The sequence below is a fragment of the Pinus tabuliformis genome, chromosome 2_2 (genome assembly GCF_031772625.1).
Source record: "Pinus tabuliformis cultivar Carrire ecotype Pingquan chromosome 2_2, CPIR1, whole genome shotgun sequence".
Classification (NCBI taxonomy): domain Eukaryota; kingdom Viridiplantae; phylum Streptophyta; class Pinopsida; order Pinales; family Pinaceae; genus Pinus; species Pinus tabuliformis.
The window spans coordinates 344,134,642-344,154,687 of NC_142300.1; positions in this window are offsets into that span (position 1 = coordinate 344,134,642).

A 20,046-nucleotide genomic window follows, 5' to 3' on the forward strand; every position below is an offset into this window, starting at 1 on the left:
CTCCCTCAGTGGCTTGTTCCTCGTTCACAACAAGTGTAGAGTTCAGAATGAAAGAATACAAGATAGTATCATTCAGAGGAATAGCCTTGTGCAAAGATGGATTTTGCAGAATAACATGCATATGACAACTCGAGGGACTGACAACCAAATCTATGAAAAAGTTGGCTGAAGTGATGTTGGGAGGATGTGAAATCTCAACAAGTGTGTGAGCATGATCCTCAACATCACTCGGTAGTGGTGGAACTGTTTGATGAGGGGATGGCGGACCATCAGCCATGAGAGTGACCACATCCGGCTGAGATTGCCTAAAGAATGTCAACTGAGGCTGGATATCAAACTTCTTCTTGGGACGAGTAGATTTCTTAATGCAATACTCAAATTGGTCCCAAAGATAGAGAAATTTCATTTGGCTCTTCGGAGCTTGAAACTACAAGTCATGGAAGCACTGCCAAAAATCCATAATCGATTCATGTGGAGCTTTCCATTGCTGTAGCACTTTTTGGTCAAGATGGTCTTGATCAAAATGATAGAAAGTGTCTCCAATGAGATCACATAAGTTCTCAAGTGAGTGCACACTGTGAGGTGGTATGTTGAACATCCATCGAAGTGGACATTCGCAAAGTGTGTATGCAAGCAACAAGCTAGCCTGTTCGTTAGAACACCCATATTCCTCTTGAAGCATGGAAAGAAAGCCATGTAAGTACTCAGGCCAGGCCACTTTGCGTTCACCATCATACATGTAGGTGGAAAAGTGATCGAAAAACTCCCTCATGATGGTGACATATTCATGATTCGAAAAACATCACGGAGGGAGAAGAGAGCAAGAATCCATGAAAGATATTCAAAGGTTCAAAATAGGATGAGAGGACACAAATTGTCAACTAGCCCTCCTTCTAGCACTATAAATGTTGATGGTGTTGGACCTGCCAACATGTTAGGGGATCTCCTCGATAAGAAGTACCAATTATATCTCAGACCTTTTGGTGTAGGAGTCCCAGCAGTGAGTTGTATGGTAATGCCTTGACCACAATTTTGCATAGAGGAACATAAGATAATTGTGTTCGTAGCAATGGTGTGATAACTATAGCAAGCCGAGGAAGGTGCATGAGAGAATCTAACACATGGGGGTTGAGATGAGTGCGCCCCTTGGAAACCTATGATAGCATGTAGTTAAGAAGGGAAGACATGAGAAAAGATACATCACAACATGGAAGGCAAGTCAGCAAGAAATCCAAAGTGACGGTTAAACCAGCAACACATTTCAGAAAGATTCATACATACATACACAAATAACTATACATGCTGGCTCTTGTTATATTAAGAAGCGTCAGTTCCAGTCATACAATAAATCCAAGTCCAACCACTAGTTCCGATAATGCAACGTTACAACCACAACTTCCCACTCCTCCAAAGAGATGTACTAGCTCTATGTAGTGGAGAAGCTAAGGCTCATTACAATACTATCCATGCTCTCTACAAGATAGTCTTATCAGAAGCTTGGCTGACCAAAAGCCCATACAATGAGTTATGAGGGAGTATTTATAGAAAAAGGTGGGGTGACCCTTGACGTTCCCCTTTATGACAATTCAAATACCCTCATGACTCTTCATCTACTCTATGACTGTTACATCCAACTATCAACACTTGACTTACAATTGACAAGACATTACATTACAATGCACATGTACCCATGTGAGAGAAATGGCTTGAGCAAGCATTGCTAGACATCACTCTGACTTAGACAACCATGCAAGTCCAACTCCTCAACATTCTCATGTTAATCGACAGTAACATACTGATGCCAAGATCTATAGCCCTTTATGGTGTCCGTGTGCTTCGTGGTGACATCTGTCTAAAACCTGACTCTTGCCTCCACAACACCCAAGTACACTACTCGGGCTCCTCTGTCCAACTCGTCTAAAAGCATGTGCATCATTGTCTTCAATGCGGCCGAACCACCAACATACTTTTGCATGATGTCTGCATTGATGGGAAAGTCTAGGCTGCTAGCAATGCACATCAACTAGTCGAAGTACGAGTCAAGCTCTATTCAGACCTGTGCCTTTGTCTTCACCCGGGTGAGAGTCCCAATAGATGGGATCACATGTATGTGCACCAAAACATCCATACTTTTGAATACTCATGCATGGGAAGCCCATATTCTAGTGATGAGTTACAAGAGCTCTTCATAGTTCTAGATCCGACTCTGAATACGTTCTTTCAACTTGACTGCATTAGCCCTCGTCGTCTTAGGCGAGTGAAGTGGGGCTCCCTTGTATTTCATCATTCATGTTTGCATGTCATCAAAAACAACATGCAAGTTCATCAAGATACATGCTCTTCTAGCACATCATTGCTCCCATCCATTGAGATGGACAACTACCCTATGCACAATACCAAACTCGGAGTACAGCGCTCGCATAACTATGTCAAGGGACAATACTTCATTTAGTATTTCCTTCTTCAGTTCAGCTCAAGCGGACGTTGTCACCAACTCTCCTCCTTGCTTGGCCATCTGTAGTTCCTTAGACATTTTCTCATTCTCAGCTATCAGAAAGAGAATTCTTGGGCTAGTGGCTTCAGGGTACACTCTAGTTCCATCGACCAAGGCTGCTTGATGTTTGTGAACATTAGTCACTATCACTCATTTCTAAACTTGCACAGGAGATGTATGATCCTCCAGAGTTGGCACTCTGTGAGACTACACAACTTTATGTTGAGATTTGTTGAATGAGATGTTGTGCATCTCTCCTTTCGGCTGATCACCAAGGATCTCACTACCTCCTTGGTCACTTGAGGCTTGCTCATCATCTGGATGTCATGAAGCAGGTAAGTTGACCTCTTGGTGGCAAGGCATGAGGTCAGTGTCCTATTCCAACTATTGTTGCTCAATGTCTGAAACCAACTGTTAGAGTGCTTGTTCTATCTCATGAGCGAAGTCTTGCTCCTGCAATGGTTCACCCTGTCTGTCTGATGCTAGCTGTTCTGATGAATCCACTAACTATAGGGGTGTTGTTTCATCTGTTTGCACATGTTCCTCCCCCTGCTATACCTATTATTACTACACTTCCCTCTCTTGTTTGCACAGCTCTTGTTCCTTCCAGAGTTTTTCCCTCAGCTCATGCAACTCTCTCTTAGCTTCTTCCATTCTTCTCTTATCCCTCGGCCTTTGCATGATTTGGATGTCTTGCTGGTGCCTCTTTGCCTCTATAGCCATAACTACATTCTCTACTAATGGATCTGCTCAGAACTTGTAGGGTTTCTCCTCCTCCATGCGATCGACAATCTTCCTCTTGCCCTTGTCGCACACTCGTATGCTTGCCTCTGCTATTACTACTACTGCTAGTGCTACTTCTCTTCAATGTGCTGCTTCATGTTACTTCGCTAACCACTCCATAGCAAAGCCAACCTATTCATTGGGTCTAGAGAAACTGTGGTAATATCTCCATGGGTCCTCCTTGGCCCAATGAAATGCCCCATTGATCCAGTTGAACTGTACTCTCGTGTAGTGATCCTTCACAATGTAATGCTCATACAGATTGTAACTTTGGAGGTCAAAGGGATACTTATTCATATGTTCTTCTTCGACATCCTCTTGCTTGATACTTTGTATCTCATATAACCCAATCCACAATGAAAGATTAGGCCAAGGTGCCTTCTTCTTCTTATGCAGTCTAGCTATCAATCCTATCGAGATGTGATATGCTACTTCCTGCATGACAAGTATTTCCAAGGAAAACTTTGGTAGAACATGTGGAGGCTTCTCCATGCTGAACATTCAGATGAAGGTTCCGGATGGTGAGGCATACCAATTAGCAATATCTATCAGTGCCTCCATTGCTTCCTTTGACATGTAGGGTGGATCCTGTTGGAATATCATCTTGTAAACTCATGTGAAAAAATGATTGGATAGCCATTTGATTACTCCTCTCAAGCTACATTCAGACAACAACTTGAAATATGTGTTCATAGCCGTCTCCACTAGTGACCATGCCCACTCCCAACCTGAAAACTCCTGTCGGGCATAGATTGCATCTAAGGTGTAGGTGTACATGTAAATCTCTACATGCATACCTCTGGGTGACTATCAAGCCTTCACTACTTGTTCCTTAAGCTGATGAGCCAACATGTCTAACTAGTTACATGGTTTTCCTTCTCTGGCCAGTTTGTCCAACACGACCACCCAACTCTATGGGAAGGTTTCCATGTTTTCTTGGCCATAAAGTTAACATGAAAATATGACCAAGTATTGATACGCCTTCCACATTATATTTATCTTGTAGATCTAGTTTGGTGTCAACCTGAATCGAGCAGACTCCTTTACCCAATTCTTCAGAATGTCTCTCGAGTTAGCACTGTTGTTAGGAAAGCTGAAGGGAGCCTTCATGATAGTCGTGGACTCTGACATCTAATACATCTCATCATAGTCTCATGCCAAGAAGGTTGCAAGCTTCGTCCCACTAACACTACTCAAGGTCATCGTTTCGGGATGAGTGTGAGAGATGATCTAGTGTATCATGTCCATGCATGGGAACGCGGGGTATTTGCATGCAATCCGGTACAAGCCGGACTTGTGAATGTTCACACACACCTGATGGTCTTCGAGTTCCTCCTCAAAAGTTCTTGAAAATTCTTCATTGACCCCTTGCCATTTCATCTTGATGTATTTGTCTAGAATCAGCTTTGTATCTTCATAGATCAGTAGACATGCGGACACCAGTTCAACTGCTGCTCCAGTTACACTTCGGTCAGTGTATTTTGATACCGCTCTCTTGGAGGCCATTGATCATGTACTACTAAGAGGTAGATGAAGACCTAAAAGATCTGGAGACAAGCAACGTGCATGGTAGGAAATCTATCAAAGAAAACCAAAGCAAATTCGGGGAATGACATAGCACATATCGGGGGAACTGATAGGAAAGATTGCAAAATATCTTCTGGGAGGCTGGGTGATTGGCTACCAGAACTATGAAAAAGGTAGTCTAGGTTGTCTGGGAGGCAATACTAGCTGTTGGATTTGTGCAATGCACAACCTAGACTACTGGTGGATGTTGGGATTGCTCAATGCGCAATTTTAGCAGGGAGTGACTCCAGGCTCAGGGACTGCATTGCGCAATTTTCTAGTCCAATAGTCACTGTCCCTCAGAAATGCACAAAACAATCCTGAGGATAGTGGCTGGGCAAAAATGCACATTTCTGGAGAGGAAGGCAAAGCCTTACTTCCCTAGATTGTGCATTCCTGTCTCGGTGAAGGTAGAGTTTGGGCCAAGGTTGGCCAGACTCATCGACAGGCAACTGAAAGCAAATATGAAGGTGAATGCATGGAGACACTTAGTGAAAGAAGTGATTGACAATGCATGCAAACATGAATGAAATATTCAGTAAACAAATCAACATGCATGTGGGCGAAGTGAGTTGCTGAATATGGCGACTGTTCGTGCAAAACAGTTTCATGCATGCAACAATAGTGAGATAGCAATGAAAAATAAAACAGAGCTAGGACAAGCTAGTATGCATGTAAATGATAGCAAGTGTTCAAAAAAATCAAGCAAACATCAGTCACATGCTTGAAAGCACCAAAAGTGAAAGAAATGCTCAAAAAGACAAGTTTAGATCACTTACCCATGAATAGTTGAGATGGATGTGTCGAAGAGTCCTGAATGTGCTGTCGGATGTCAGAGCTCCGAGATTGATGTGAAATAATGAGCTATGATGCATTGAATAAATAAGTTTTGAGCTCATGACGTGCATGCCACAAATCTAGGAAAACATGACACTTGGAGGAAAGTTTATAAAACAACTTTTCATGTAACCCCCAACTACTAAAAATAGCTCCTTGAACCATTGGATGCCTTTTGCATGTTCCTTTTTCTATTTTGGGAAAAAATGAAGCCATGCATGCAAGTCAAGTTTTCTTGGTCTTGGGTGGAACTGGTCAACCCAACTGCTCATGCATGAAGCTGCTCAACTACTGGAAGGAAATGCGCATTTATGGTTTGGAGCTGGGCTAGCTACCTAGAATATTTGTGCAATTTCTGGGTAGAGAAGTTGACTGCTACCCAGATTTACACAAATTCTAGGTTGAGTAGCCCTACTGGGAAAATTGCACAATTTTCATTTTGAGGGTTGACTAGCAGAATTACAAAATTTCTTGGGGATTTGCTCAACCTGTAGCTGGATCAAGTCCAGATGAACAGCCTATAAGGGGAATGCATCAAGTTGTTATCGATAGGCTGTCTTCATGTAGGAAAAACATTGAAGCTTGTGTACTTCACAAAGTAAGACAAGTTGCTGTGGAAAGTTGATAGGGAGGCTCCAAAATGAATCTAAGGCAAAATTTGGGAGGGTGGTTGTAGCTGATACAAGACATCTATATATCTATCTCCCTTTGTCTTTCCTTATTTATCTCTCTATATCAGCCCACATACACACTCTCTCTCTCCATATATATCTATCTATCTATCTATCTCTCCCTCTTCCTCTCCCTCCCTATCTTTTCCCTTTCTCTCTTTCTCCCTCTCTCTCTACCGCATCCATCTATATCTTTATTTCAGCCCCCAAACATACACACTCTCTCTCTCCATATATATATATATATCCCTCTCCTTCTCTCTCTCTCCCCCCCTCCTTATTCCTCTCCCTCTCTCTCTCTCTCCATATGCATCTATCTATCGCACCTTCCCTCTTCCTCTCCCTTTCTCTCTTCCCATCCCCTCTCTCTCTCTCTCATCATCTCACCATTTCTCCCTTGTCACTCCCTCTCCCACTCCATCTTTCTCTCTCTCTATATTTATCCCCTACCAACTCCATCTCTTTCTCCCATATCTTTGAATTCCTTTGTCTCTTCCTTCCTCTCTCTCCATTTCTCTCCCACCTCCCTCTATCTCTCCCCCCCATCACACAAACACTCTCTCTCCACCCTCTAACTATGTCACGATATTCCTCTCTCTTCCTTTATCGCTCTCCCCCTCTCTCGGCCTTCCATATGTATGTCTCTCTTTCTCTCTCATCCCCTTCTTTCCCTATCTCTATCCTATCCTTCTCTTTCCATTCCCTAATCTCCTCTCTCCCTCATTCCATCTTCATCTCTCCCTTATCATTGTCTCTCTCTCTCCACCTCTATCTCTCAATGTCTTTGTTCTTTCCTCCCTCTCTTTCCCCCTTCCAGATCCATCTCTCTCCTCTCTCTTAAGTCTCCTCTCTCCTCCTTCCTCTCTCTCTCCCTTTCTTTCCCACCTCCTTCTGTCTCTTCCCCACATCGCACACACACTCCCTCTCTCTCCCCTTCTCACTCTCCCTCTCTAACTCTCCCCCTCTCTCCCCCCTCCATATATATTCCTCCCTATCTCTCTCTTCCCTTTATTTCCCTATCTCTATCCTCTCCTTTTCTCTCCCTTCACTTGTCTCCTCTCTCCCTCATTCCATCCTCATCTGTCCCTTATCACTCCCTCTCTCTCTCCTCCTCTATCTCTCAATGTCTTTGTTCTTCCATCCCTCTCTTTCCCCTCCAAATCCATCTCTCTCCATCCCTCTCTCCTCATCTCTCCCCCCTCCTCTCTCTCTTCCTTCCTCTCTCTTCGTCTCTCCCACCTCTATGTATCTCTCCCCCACTCTATTCCCCCTCCATTGCACTCTCTCTCTCTTAAATATTGTCCCATTGTATTTTATTTAAGAAAGTATCTAAACTAAAAATATATGTAATTGGTTGTGAAATATTAAAACTATATTTTGGATCAATCATGTCAAAGAAAATACAATAATAAAAAAAGTAAAAGAATCATGAACTATATTTACTCTATCATTTCTAGTCACTTTGTTTTTTGTCTTTACTTGGATCCTTGGTTAAAATGCATCTATCCTCAATTTAATCTGTATGGGAATATTTTTAGTACTAGTGAGGATGGAGGGTTTAGATATACCTCAAAAGTAATTATAATTTTTTTTCTTTTACATTTAATTAAAAAATGTTATAAAATTAAATTAAAATATAGTATTTGTAAAATATGTTGATTTTGAAATAGTTTATGGTTTTTGTACATGTGGTATTGATAAGCCATGGTATTGGCCCATGGTATTGTAACAGAATAATTAAAAGCCTAGATCCATAACATAATAATCAAAAGCATAGATGGCCCATGGTATTGATAAACCATGGTATTAGCCCACGGTATTATGATTTCCTTCCCTCCCCTCCCTCTCTCCCTCCACCTCTAGCTTTCTCTTCTAGTTATTGGCTCGTGGAATTGTAAAAAAGCCTATTTAGAAGTTAATAATATCCATGGTAAACATTCTTTATTGGCCTATTAATTAAATTTAAAGATGCCTATCGAATTATTATTTTAGTTTATCTGGTAAAATATCTGTTAATTTATACGTACTATTTATATTTTATATATTTTATTGTGATATGTATATTATACTTTATTTTATCTAAAAATTATTCGTAATTTTATTAATAAAAAACAAAGTTACAATATAAAAAAATTGAATTTAAAAAATATCTCACATCTAACGCTCACACATCTAATGCTCACCCATCCACCCTAAACTAGGCTGTAGAGCGGCCCAGATATTGAGCTATAATTTTGGACTTATTTTTTGATATTACAAATATACATTATTTTACTATTAGGTTGAAAATTTCTAGCTATAAAAATGTTGCTTTCTTGATGATTTTTATAATTGTATCTAAGATGGAAGACACAAATCATATTATTGTGAGAGTAACACTAAGGATGATGTTATTCAAAGGGGCGGTGGGGGGGAGGGACTTATTACAACATATGTGAATATGTGTATATTGTGTAAGTATATGGTTATGGGTATGTCATATATCCACTTAATTTTTTGTTTATTTTTTTTTTAATTTTTAATTTTTATTTATTTTTAACTTTAATCGCATAGAACTATAGTAATTCCTATAGCATATAAATCCAAAACATTTATATATCAAATTCACTTTAAATATTATACCATAAGCGATTATTCCAAAATGTTTATGAACTCTATTAAGTTACTCTCTGAAATATCATATCCTTCGCATTATTTAATAATTGAATGCCACTGTACTTCGTATACATGAAATTTATGGCTGGCAGTATTACATTAATTCTAATCTAATCCTGATGGTACTCCTGAGCCTTGGCAAGAGCAGTCCTCAGTATTTATGCTATTTTCTCACCAGTTGGTTGTTCTTCCTCGGCATCCTCGCTCCATCAATGGTCAGGCTAGCTCGAGCACATCCGACGGTGGAGACTTCTTCACGCAACTTTGGTTAAGCTAGGGGTGAGACTATGTTTTCAGCTGTTGTATTATTGTTATGACTTTGTTCGGTTGTGGCTTTAAGTTGTCAGGCTAATATTGTGAAACCCTTGTAGGCTATCCATAGTGGCTCCTTTGCAGATAGTGAATGACCTCAAGGCTCTGTTCCTGTGGAGGACTTGGGCCACAATGTGACCCTGACAGGTATCAGTTTCTCTATGTTACTTTGACTATTTGCAATGTTGTTTTTTTCTATTTCCTTGTTCATAGTCATAAGGATTAATGTGTTTATGGGTTTTGTTGCAGGTGCCTTCGGAGGTCCTCTGGTGCTCCAAGCTATGATGCGAGGCACCACCTCCGATGTTCTGTCATGGTGCTATACCCTGCTCTTCTTAGTTGTTCCGGGTATGTGCATGCCATTCCTTGCTGTTAAGGGTTCTTGTAGAGGCTGATTTACTTCCTGAATGTTATAATCCATAGAGGGTTAATGTTTAGGTTGTTTTTTTGATCTTCTTGAATCATTGAAATGCTACTAGACTTCTAGAGTCATTACGAGACCTATTCATATACTTGAGGTTTGCCTCTGTTGTTATAAGAGGGTTTTCCTCGGGTTTTACTAGTATATGTATATATATATATATCTATATATATATATATATATATATATATATATATATATATATATATATATATATATATTATATATATATATATATATATATATATATATATATATATATATATATATATTGTATTTAGTTTTAAACAGAGGATGTAACAAACTCTTCTCTGAGTCTCATATTTATTGAGTTTGGCTGGGTTTGGCAGCTTGTAATCAATCATTCAATTTTGTATTTATATTTTATTTCTAAAAATGTTCAGTTACTTTCTTGTGAAGTGCTCTGTTCGCAAAATTGTTTTGATGAGGGTTTTACTCCTGAGGGTTTAAACCCATTCAGTCCAGGCTTCCTCTCTTTAAATCATGGAATAGAAATGAGGAATAAATTTATCTTTTACTTTCTAAAACTAGAAAGGTCTATACCGTTTCTTACCAGATTTCTCTGTTCAATGGAAACTTGACTAAGTTTTAATTTTGTTTCTCCATGTTCTTAAGGCATGTTGGTTGTGTGTAAGCTGGTCGAGGGTAGAGAGAGAATCCCTATTGGATGGTCTCTGCCCGATGACTCCGTTTCTTTGACAGTAACAGAGAATTTTTATAGCAGCATTGCCCTGTTTCCATGCAAGTTGTAAGCGACCACTCAAGAATGTTATTAAATTTAGCTATACTAATTGGTTGGTAGCTATGTACATTGAAATTTTATAACCCTAGGCTTTGGCCCAAAAGGGTTTTCTTTTTTGTCTGATGAATTTGTTTCCATATAAACCTTCTAAGTCTGATGTATTTATTTAGTAGAAGATACTTGTGGTACATGCTTTTTGAGTCTAGATAGGATGAATTCCTCTGTTACTAAATGTTTATTTTACAAAATTCCCAACTTTAATTGAAACAACTATCTGTTTTTTTATAATGTTGTTCCTTGTCAAGATGTATTTTTCGGAAATGCTATCTTACTATTTTAGTTATTTAGCGATTACTATATCTCTGATTTATAGATACTGTAGCTAGTTTAATTTTTGCAGTGAAAGACTTTCTTACTATTAATCTCATCATACTGTATCTTTCTGCATGAAAACTTCTACAATTTCTCCTTCTTAACACCTACGATTTAGCCAATTTCTCTTTCTGATGTTTTCTCTATTTTAGCACAACTCAGACAATTACCCATAGGTCAATTTATTACATTTAAGAATTACTACATGCACTATTTATAACTTAAATTAAACACAAAGGACTTAGTAATTACCTGAATATAGACTTAACTGAATCAATTGTTGAAGTCACTACTTCACTTTACAGATTTATCCTCCCAACCATGAGACTTGCCTTCAGGTCCAAGTCTCCCCCCAAGCTCTTGCTCACAAGACTGATGCTTTCTTGCAAGACTTAACAGTCACAACATCCAAAGCTATCTGGTCATCACCAAACTTAGCTCACCTTCCATCTGTCCTTCCAGCACGATAGACATTCCCTTTTCTCCAATTTTCATTCTCTCAAGTACTTTCACATTACCCTCTTGATTCCTTCTTGGAGAATTCATAATCAGGGAAGTAGTTAGGGTTAGGTAACTACCTATTCCCAACTTCTTGATATGAAAGAGAGTTACAAGATTTGTTAACACTCCATATTTATTTTCATTCTTAATTAACAAAATTTAATATATAATTCAAATGTTATAAAATAATAAAATCCAATCTTTGTTTTTACTACAGTAAATAAAATAATTACAGTTTTTCTGGGGACATCACATCTCCCCCTCCTAAAATCAAACATCGTCCCGATGTTTTTCTGCTGCAAATAGACCCAGAAAAGCTTCCCTCATAACTTTCTCATCTTCCCAGGTAGCCTCTTGCGGCCCTAAGTGATGCCATTGCACTTTAACCTGGGTGATAACTCATTTCCAGAGCATTACTTCTCTCTGATTGAGTATAACCAGAGGCTCAACCAATAACTCGCCTTCTGGTTCGGCATACAAAAAATACATATTCTAGTCAGTTTCTTTAACTATTAATGTTTTACGTTTGGTAGATTGTAAAATCGTTTACTTGTATGTTTTGCCAATTAATTATAAGTTTAGAATTGTAAACATATTTTTTGAACATCAAAACATGGAAAACTTTGTGCATATGAATATGGCTAGGCAAGGGGAGCTATTAGGCCACTAGTCTGACTCATGCCAAGACCTGGAAAGGGCCACAAAATCGAGGTGCCAACTTGGCAAATCCGCTCCATTGTAATGTACTTTTATTTTTCCGTACCCTTACATAGACGTGATCTCCAATTTTGAATTCCCTGAAACTCCTCTTTCTATCAGCAAAATTCTTTTGTCAAACTTGAGCGGCCTTTAAATTGGAATGAACCTTCTTGACCATTTCCTCCATATCTTTTAGCATCTCAGGTCCCATCATCAATTTATCTTGCATACCACCCTAACTTGAAGGTGTTCAACACATGCGTCCATACAAAACTTCAAACGAGCTCATTTGCAATGACATATGATAACCATTGTTATAGGAAAATTCTACCAAGTATAGGTAATCTTCCCATTTGGAGGGTTGTTGCCTAATGTAAGTTCGTAGCATGTCCTCCACCGCCCGATTTACCCATTCAGTTTGTCCATTCGTTTGAGGGTGGTATGAAGTGCTGGAGTTCAGTTGTGTGCCCAATCCTTCAAATAAGGCTTTCTAGAATGCCGGTGTAAATTTTACATCACGATCAAAGATTATAAATTTTGGCAATCCATGTAACCTGAAAATATTTTGCATGAATATATTGGCGATCTGTATAGCCTTGTAGGTTGATTTCACAGGTATGAAATGAATAGACTTTCTCAGCTTATCCACTACCACCATTGTTGAGTCATTTTGCTTTTTGGACCTAGGTAATCCTGTAATGAAGTCGATGGAAATGGTCTCCCACTTCCACTCCAGAATTGGTAGTGGATGCAGTAATCTAGATGGCTATTGATGCTCTGTTTTCACTTTCTGACATTCTAGACAATGAGTTAGATACTCAGCTACATCCTTCTTCATGCCATGCCAGAACTATTCTTTCCTAAGTGCGGTAATCAGCTTCTAGTATCCAAGGTGGCCTGAATATGGGATTTTATGATATTCGTCCAATATTAAGTCTTTAATATTTTTCTGGTTAGGCACACACAATCTTCTTTTATAAATCAGCATACCTTCATGGTTTATTTTGTATCCAAGCTATTGTTTATGGTTGTTCAAAGTTTTTTTCTTGCTGCCATAAAGACTAATAATTGGGATCCCATCCGACTGCCTCATTTATCAACTCTTATAAGGTGATCCATATCTCATTGTAAGAGATTTCATAAATGCAGTGTATCTTTTGACTCAAAGCATCTACGACCCGATTCTCCTTACCCTTCAAGTGCTTGATCTCAAAATCAAAACCACTTAAGAAGTCGATCCATTTGGCTTGTCTGGCATTCAGAGTGGGTTGTTTAAAATAGTTAGTTAAGCTATGATGATCAGTCATTAGGAGAAATTTCTTACCCATCAAATAATGTTGCCACATTTTTAGTGCATGAATGACAAATGTGAGATCTAAATCATAGGCGTTATACTTTTGTTCGTACTCCTTGAGTTTCCTAGACTCATAAGCAATCACTTTAATTTCTTGCATTAAGAAGCCACCCACTCCTTCCTTGCTAGCATCTGTGCAAACTACATAATCTTTATTTAGATTTGCAATGCTCAAGATAGGTGCAGTGGTTAGTAAATGCTTAAGTTGGTCAAAGCTTCTCTGGCATTTTGTTGTCCACTTGAAGGATTTTCCTTTCTTCTATAGGGAGGTAATGGGGTATGCCACTCTGGAAAAACCTTTGACGAATCTCCTGTAGTACCCGACTAGATCAATGAATGATCTTATATATGCTATGTCCTTTGGCACGGGCCACTCCATTATGGTCTTTATCTTTTCTGGGTACATATCGATTCCATCTTTGGTAAAGATGTGGCCTAAATACTAAATCTGTTCCTGAAAGAAATCACACTTGTTGTATTTAACATACAGCTGATGTTCTCTAAGAGTATGCAATACTATTATGAGATTCTCTTTATGTTCTTCAATAGTGCGTGAATAAATCAATATATCATCAATAAAAATTAACATAGATTTATCCAAGTACTGATGAAATAGACTGTTCATGAGACACATGAAGGTTGCAAGAGCATTGGTTAGCCCGAAAGGTAGGACCATGAACTTGTAATGTCCATAACAAGTTCTAAAGGTTGTCTTTGCTATGTCTTCTTCCTTTATTCTGATATGATGGTACCCCAAATGTAGATCAATCTTTGAAAACACTGTCGCTCCCTTCACCTGGTCGAACAAATCATCTATTCATGGTAGAGGGTATTTATTTTTAATAGTCAACTTATTTAGCTGGTGGTAATCCATACACATGCGTAGAGTTCCATCCTTCTTTTTAACGAAAAGCACTGGGGCTCCCCAAGGTGACACGCTGGGACGTATGTAATTTCTCTTCCAATAGTTCTTATAACTGCATTTTTAATTTTGTCAACTCATGAATACTCATACGGTAAGGAGGTTGGGACAATAGAGCTTCTCCTGGTATCAATTCGATGGTAAAATCTATATCTCATTTTGGAGGGAGTCCCAGAATTTCCTTAGGAAATTCATCCGGGAAATTTTGTATTACAGGTATATTTTCTAAAGAATTGTACTTTTCCTTTGAGTTGGCATATCCTACTTGAATTGCATAAATATGACATCCTTTTCTGATACATTTTTCTAACTATGAGGTGGTTATTGGTCTTAGTTTTAGCGGCCTTAGTATACCTTGTATTTCCTGCCTTTTTCCCTCCTCATCCATGTAGTGGATAGCTTTAGTTTTACAGTTTATGAGGGAACAATGTTTTTCCATCCAGGCCATGCCTATTAAAAAATCATAAGACCCTATGGGAAACACATTCATGTCTACCATCAGGGACTGACCTGCTATTTTACCGTGCAGTTGCTAACTTTTGCTAATACTCGTCTTTTTCCCCCTGTGGCTAACTATACTAACCAAGTATTTTTGAATTTGATAGCTTGAAAACAACATTGATCAAATATATTAGGACTAACATAACTTAGTGTAGCGCCTTGTTCAATTAAAATAGAAATAGTTTGGTTAAAGATTTTACCTTCGAATTCCACCATGGTTGGTTGGTACTCCGCATGATGGTCTTCAAGGGAAACATTAATTTTTGGGATACTCCGAACCACTTCTCGTATAGTGGACACCTCCTGAATCTGCGAAATTTGTTCTATTCCATTGTGATTGGGACTTTTTTTAATGTAGTGTGGCCCTCCACATCCCCAGCATTGTACTAGGGGTCTTTCCGCAAGTTCAACTTCAGTTCTACCTGACTGTTCATTGGTCTTAGATTCATTGGGAACTCTAAATATAGTTTGATTTCTATTAAGATTTTTGTTTATTTTTCCCTTGTGAGATCCTTTATTAGTTACAGACTTGGTTCCCTTGCTACCAACATGGAATTTAACTCCCTTTTTATCAGTCCACTTTCTTCCTACATATCCCTTCTGCCTGCTTTGTTGATAACATATTCAGGATTTCCTTATAACTTCATCCATGGTTTTTGGGTTTTTGAATTCAAGACACTCCATAAACGAAAACAAACTATTGATAAATCACTACACCTTTGCCTTCTCCTCCTGTATGTAAGGTACATACCGAAGTAAGGATGTAAATTTGGTAATGAACTTGTCCATTGTCAGTTGTCCCAAGCTTAAGTCATGAAACTCTTTCAATTTTTCATCATAGAATCATTTAGTTAAATATATTTCCTTAAAATACCTCTGAAATTTTTACTATGTTATGTTCTATTCATTTACCCCACGCACAATCTTTACTTCCTCCCACCACAGGGTGGCTTTCCCTTGCAGCTGAAAATGGCCAGGTGAGCTTTTAAATTATGGTCATATTCCTATAGTTGGAAATACTTATTCATATTAATAAGACAGGCTTCATCTGCCTCTTCCTGCTCACCACCAAAGAGTGATGGTTTTATTTCCTAGAATTCTCCTTGCATTTCTACCCTTTGTCTTTTCTGTGTTTTGTGTTCTGATGCACTATCAGATTTTTATTCCTGATTTTCTTCACCTCCTTCCACCTCTAGATATTATGCTCAATATTCCTGTTCCCCAGTCATATGTCCATGTCACGGGCTAGGGATTGACTGGCACTGATTCTGCCTATTTGACAGACTTTTCATAATCTTCTCCTGCTCCTTCATCAGCCTTGCATTATATTCCCTCAACTGTGCCATCTCACTTTTCAGTTCTTGTACTATTTCCAGAATGGTGGTATTGGTGTTGCATGGTTCTCCTCCCAGTTGCACCCATACTTCAGGGTTAGTTTCTTGAAAAGTTGTAGGTCCTAGACCTGTCATGGTTCCATGCAGTGTGTTGCCTATTCTTGTCTTGCTAGCTATTATGGATTCTTTTACTCGATACAAAAAAAATTATCACTCAACTGTTAAACATTAGTTTCCAGAGGCCTTAGTTTTGTAACATGAGTGCTCTGATACCACTTGTCATATATCTACTTATTTTTTTAACTTTAATCACATATAACTATAGTAATTCCTATAGCATATAAATCCAAACACATTTATATATGAAATGAACTTTACATATTATACCATAAGGGATTTTTCCAAAATATTTATGAATTGTATTAAGTTACTATCTAAAATATCATATCCGTCACATTATTTAGCAATTGAATGACATTGTACTTCATATACCTAGCATTTACAGCTAGCAGTATTACATTAATTCTAATCTAATCCTTATGGTACTCTCGAGCCTTGGTGGGAGAAATCCTCAGTAATCCTGCTATTTTCTCACCACCTGGTTTTTCTTCCTCAGCATCCTCGCTCCATCGATGGTCAAGGTGGCTCGAGCACATCCAACAGTGGAGACTCCTTCTCGCAGCTTTCGTTAAGCTAGGGGTGAGACTATTTTTTCGGCTATTGTATTTTTGTTATGAATTTGTTCAGCTATAGCCTTAAGCTATCAGCCTCATCTTGTGAAACCCTTGTAGGCTATAAAGAGAATCTCCTTTGTAGCTAGAGGATGACCTGAAGGCTCTGTTCTTATCAAGGACTTAGCTCGCAGCGTGGTCCTAACAGGTATCAGTTTCTCTATGTTACTTTGACTATTTTCAATGCTGTTTTGTTCTATTTCCTTGTTCACATTCATAAGGAGTAATGTGTTTATGGGTTATGTTGTAGGTGCCTTCGGAGGTTCTCTGGTGCTCTGAGCTATGATGTGAGGCACAGCCTCCGATGTTCTCTCATGGTGCTATACTCTTATTTTCTTAGTTGTTCTGGGTATGTGCATGCCACTATTTGTTGTTAAGGGTTCTCGCATCGGCTAGTTTACTTCCTAAATATTATAATCCAGAGAGGGTTAATGTTTAGGTTGCTTTTGGATCTTCTTGAAGCATTGAAATGCTACTAGACTTCTAGACTCATTACGAGACTTGTTCATATACTTGAGGTTCACCTCTATTGTTATGATAACTGTAATTTTGATGCGAAGAGGGTTTTCCTCAGGTTTTACCAGTTTATATATATATAGATATATATATAGTTTTAAAGAGAGGATGTAACAAACTATTCTTTGAGTCTCTTGTTTATTGAGTTTGGTTGGGTCCGAAAGCTCATAATTAATCACTCAATTCTATATTTACATTTTATTTCTAAAAATTCTCAGTTGTTTTCTTTACGAAGTGCTCCGTTCACAAAATTGTTTTTGATGAGGGTTTTACTCTTGAGGGTTTAAACCCCTTCTGTCTGAGCTGCTGCTCTTTAAAGCTTGGAATAGAAATGAGGAATAAATTTATCACTTAGTTTCTGAAACTAGAAAAGTCTATATCATTTCTTGCCAGATTGCTTTGTTCAGGGGAAACTTGAGCATCTCAGTTTTGATTTGGTTTCTTCATGTTCTTAAGGCATGTTGGTTGTGTGAAACCTAGTCAAGGCTAGATAGAGAATCCCTATTGGGTGGTCTCTATCCATCGACTCCGTTTCTTTGATAGTTATAGATAATTTCTATAGGAGCATTGCCCTGTTTCCATGCAGGTTGTAAGCAACCCCTCAAGAATGTTATTAATTTTAGCTATCATAATTGGTTGGTAGCTGTGTACATTGAAATGTTATAACCCCAGGCTTGGCCCAAAAAGGGTTTTCTTTTGTGTTTGAGGAATTTGTTTCCATATAAACCTTCTCCAGTCTGATGAATTTATTTAATAGAATATGCCCTTGCGGTGCATGCTTTCTGAGTCTAGTTAGGATGAATTCCTCTGTTACTAAATGTTTATTTTCCAAAATTCCCAACTTTAATTGAAACAACTGTCTATATTTTGTTATAATGTTGTTCCTTTGTCAAGGTGTATTTTCTAGAAATGCTATCTTACTGTTTTAGTTATTTAGCAATTGTTATATCTGTCATTTATAGATACTGTAGCTAGTTATATTTTACAGTGAAAGACTTTCCTACTGTTAATCTCACAGTACTGTATCTTTCTGTATGAAAACTTCTACAGTTTCTCCTTCTTAACACCTAGGGTTTAACTAGTTTCTCTTACTAATGTTTTCTTTATTTCAGCACAACTCAGATAGTTACCCATAGGCCAAATTATTAAATTTAAGAATTAATACATGCACTATTTATAACTTAAATTAAACACAAAGGTTTCAGTACTTACTCGAATACAGACTTAACTGAATAAAATGTTGAAGTCACTACTTGACATTACAAATTTATCCTGCCAACCATGAGACTTGCCTTCAGGTCCAAATCTCCCCCAAGCTCTTGCTCACGAGACTAATTCTTTCTTGCAAGACTTAACTGTCACAACATCTAAAGCTATCTAGTCATCACCAAACTTAGCTCACCTTCTGCCTATCCTTCCAGCAAGACAGATGTTCCCTTTTCTCCAATTTTCGTTCTCTTAGGTACTTTCACATTACCCTCTTGATTCCTTCTTGGAGAATTCATAATCAAGGAAGTAGTTAGGGTTAGGTAACTACCTATTCCCAACTTCTTGATATGAAATAGAATTACAAGATTTGTTAACACTCCATATTGATTTTCATTCTTAATTAACAAAATTTAATATATAATTCAAATGTTATAAAATAATAAAATCCAGTCTTTGTTTTTACTGTAGTAAATAAAATAATTATAGTTTTTCTGGGGACATCACAGGGTATGTAGAGTATCACTTCATTATATTTGAGTTAACATGCTAATTAAAAGGTGTTCTTAGGTTATTTTTATATAGGGGAACCATGTGAGAAATAAACTAATAAAATGGAAGCAGAAGTGGTAAAATAAATAATATTGTGTAGCTACTAGCATGTTTCCATTCACTAGGCCTTCATATTTGTTTGTAATAAGTCCTTTTAACATTATTTCCCATATTAGTCACTCGACATGTATTAGTTCTAACATTAAAAAATTTATTGCTTAGCACATGTTGAAGGAATAGATGTAAGTGGAATATCATGAAGTTATCAAATAGTGAAGAGCATTTTGTTCCTTTCATGAAAAAAGGTTGGGAAAGCAAGAGATATCGGTGAGTGGGATGGCCATTTTAAACGAATTGGGTTGAGATGTGTAGTATACCTCCAAAGGCCCCACAAAAAAAAAAAATCCTATTACTTACATAGTTAACTGTAACATGTTTCCATTGGCCTAATCCAACAATAGTACTCTTAAATCAATCTGTTTCTTTGTAGTATATTTGTTCTTTCTTATTTCAATATTTCTTGTGATCAACCTTTGAATTATTCTAGAGATACACGTTGGGAAATATCACTCTCATAGATCATTGTTTGACCACAAGTCTGTATCGCTAATAGTTCTTTGATAAGGAAAATTCAACATATAAGTGTATATATAAAGATATTTATGTCCGCATAGTGTTTATACTCACAATGTAGAAATGGAAAGAAATTTTCTACTATTAATGAATTTGAACTGAAATCAAGACACACAAAATTCTTCTACAAATTTCTTCTACAATTCTACGGAAAGGAAAACACACAATAGAAACACATGTAATAACATGCAAATATAAAACCACAAGGAACATAATGCTTTTA